Below are 2,957 nucleotides of genomic sequence, written 5' to 3'. Positions count from 1 at the left end.
ACCTTTATGACCTAATCTAAACCTAGTTCCCTCTCAGAGGAACCACTTCCAAATACCATTCCATTGTGGTTTAGAGTACCAACATGTGAATTTGGGGAGGACACAAATATTTGGCTCATTAAAAAAAGTAACATTGATCGTGGTAATTATTTTTTTGCATATGGCACCAAAAGCACATGCAACATAAGCAAAAATATACAAGTGGGTATACTTAAAAGCATCTGCACAACATTGAAAACAATCTATAGAGTGCAAAGGTAACCTATAAATGTGAAAAATTGTTTCTAAATCAAATATCTCAAAAAGAGTTAATATCCTAAATATGTATGAAACTCCTAAACTTAATAGAAAAAATAATAATCTGATTAAAATATAGCTAAAAGCCTTGAAAACACATTTTTCCAAAGAAGATATACAAATAGAACATAAACATATAAAATATGTTGAATATTATTAAAAAGGAAATACAAACCAAAACCACAATTAGATATCACCTCATGTCTGTCAGGAGGACCATTATTTAAGAAGCAAAAACAGTGGCGCCTGGGTGGCTCAGTCAGTTAAGCATCCAACTTCGGCTCAGGTCATGATCTTGCCATTCATGATTTCGAGTCTCACCTAGGGCTCTGTGCTGATGGCTTGGAGCCTGGAGCCTGGAGCCTGCTTTGGATTCTGTGTCTCCCTATCTCTCTCTGCCCCTCCCTTCCTCTCTCCCTCTCTTTCTCTCTCTCAAGAATAAATAAACATTAATTTAAAAAAATAAAAAGGAAAAACAGAAACAAAACAGAACATAACAGGTGTTGGTGAGAATATGGATAGATTGCAAACCTTATACATTTCTGGTTGTCATATAAAATAATGCATCTTCTATAGAGAACACCGCAGAGGTTTCCCAAAAACAAAGTAGAACCACCATATGATGCAGCAATCTTACTTCTGTTTCTTTATACAAAAGAATCAAAGTTAGGATTTTAAAGAGATATGTGCACTTTTGTGTTCATTGAAGTTTTATTATCAATAAATGAGAGATGGGTATAAATGTATATTGACACATAAGTAGATTAAAAATTCCATTTGCATAAAATAGAATATTATTCTACCATAGATAAGAAAGAAATCCTTTCATATGCTGCAGCATGGATAAACTTTGAGGACATTACCCTATGCGAAATAAGAGAGTCACAAAAAGATACATGCTACATGATTCCACTTATATAAAGATCTAAAGTAGTCAAAATCATCAGAGCAGTGAGTAGAATGGTGGCTTCCAGATTATGGGTACAGAGTGAAATGAGGAGATGNATATTCTGATTAGATTTAACATTACTGCACTGTACATTTAAACTTTTGCTAATAAAGCAAATATCATGTTATGTGGCATTTTATTATTTATTAATTGTGGTAACATATACATAATATAAATATTTACCATGTTAACCATTTTATGTGTACAGATAAGTGATATTAAATACATTCTAAAAGATGTGCAACTATCACAAGTATCCTTTTTCTTACCTCTTTTCATCCTGTAAAACTGGAACTCTATACTTATTTAACAATAATTATGTATTCCGCTCTTCCCCAAGTCCCCTGGAAAATGCATTCTATATCCTTTTCTTTTTAATTTTTTAAAATTTATATTTTAATTACTGTTAGTTAACATACAGTTTTAAATTAGTTTCAGGTCTACAATATAGTAACTCACCACATTCATACATCAGCCTCTGCTCATCACCGCAGTTGCNTGTTTGTTTTTTCAGGTGTGGAGTTTGGTGAGTTCCTTATAGATTTTGGATATTAACCCTTAATCTGATATGTCATTTGCAACTATCTTTTCCCATTCCGTAGGTTGTGTATTAGTTTTATGGATTGTCTCCTTTGATTACAGAAGCGTTTAATCTNTGATTTCAAGTTTCAAAGCATTATGATCTGACAGTGTGCATGGTATGATCTCAGTTATTTATATTTATTGAAGGCTGCTTTATGTCCTAGTTTGTGATCTATCTTGGAAAATGTGTCATGCGCATTTGAGAAGAAAGTGAATTTTCTGACCTCAGGATGTCGAGTTCTGAATAAATCTATCAGATCAATCTGGTGCAATGTGTCATTCAAGTCTGTTGTTTGTTTAGTGATTTTACNTTTGGATGGTGTCTCTTGGTTTCTCTTGTGGAGCGTTTGGCTATTTTGTTTCCCTACTGGTAGTGGTATTTGGGACTCTCCACCATGTGTAGTTTGGCTTGTTTCTTGAGGCAGCCCTGGAAAAAGAAAACAGATAACCACAGAGGGAATACAGGTACACAAATGCACAGACGAAACCAATAAACACACAAACCCTGGCTCAGGTATAAATAGCTACAACAACAAAACCACTATCTGGAGGGGATGGGCATTGTTTGGTGTAGGCAGGTCTCTTCTCCACTGTGTCTGCTAGCCTCCCTGAGGCCCCTCCTTGGTGGTTGTGGGGAGAAGAATGGCGTCGCCCCAGTCCCTTCTCAACCAAGCATTGCAAATCACTTCTTCGGTCTGATCTCCCTGTGCTGAGTATGTAGCCAAGGTTGGCTGAGTTCTATGCCCCACACCCAGCCTGTTTCCTGGTCCTAGTCCGTGGGCTTTGTTATACTGCCCTGAGCAGTCCTGCAGGTCACTGCTTCCCTGTTTCCTGGGGGTTGAGTGGGGGTTGGGGGAAGTGTCGCAGCTTCAGATCCGCTGGGGTCAAGCAGGGATACAACCCGAGTGTGTTCGGGGAACGTAGCAACTTCAGGTCTGTAGGGTCCATGTCGCTGCAGCGTGCAGCTGACACTTCAGCGGGCTGTTGTCGCGCACCGCTGCCGCTATACAGGGCGCCGGCACAGCTTCCTCAGGTCGCCGCCTCCGCGGCCCCTTCAGCAGGCTGCTGTTGCGTGCACCAACACCGCTTCACAGGGCGCTGGCACCGCTTCACCGGGTCACCGCCGCTG

Source organism: Crocuta crocuta, unplaced genomic scaffold, assembly GCF_008692635.1.
Source record: "Crocuta crocuta isolate KB4526 unplaced genomic scaffold, BGI_CrCroc_1.0 scaffold617, whole genome shotgun sequence".
NCBI lineage: Eukaryota > Metazoa > Chordata > Mammalia > Carnivora > Hyaenidae > Crocuta > Crocuta crocuta.
This window is presented reverse-complemented; position numbering follows the sequence as displayed.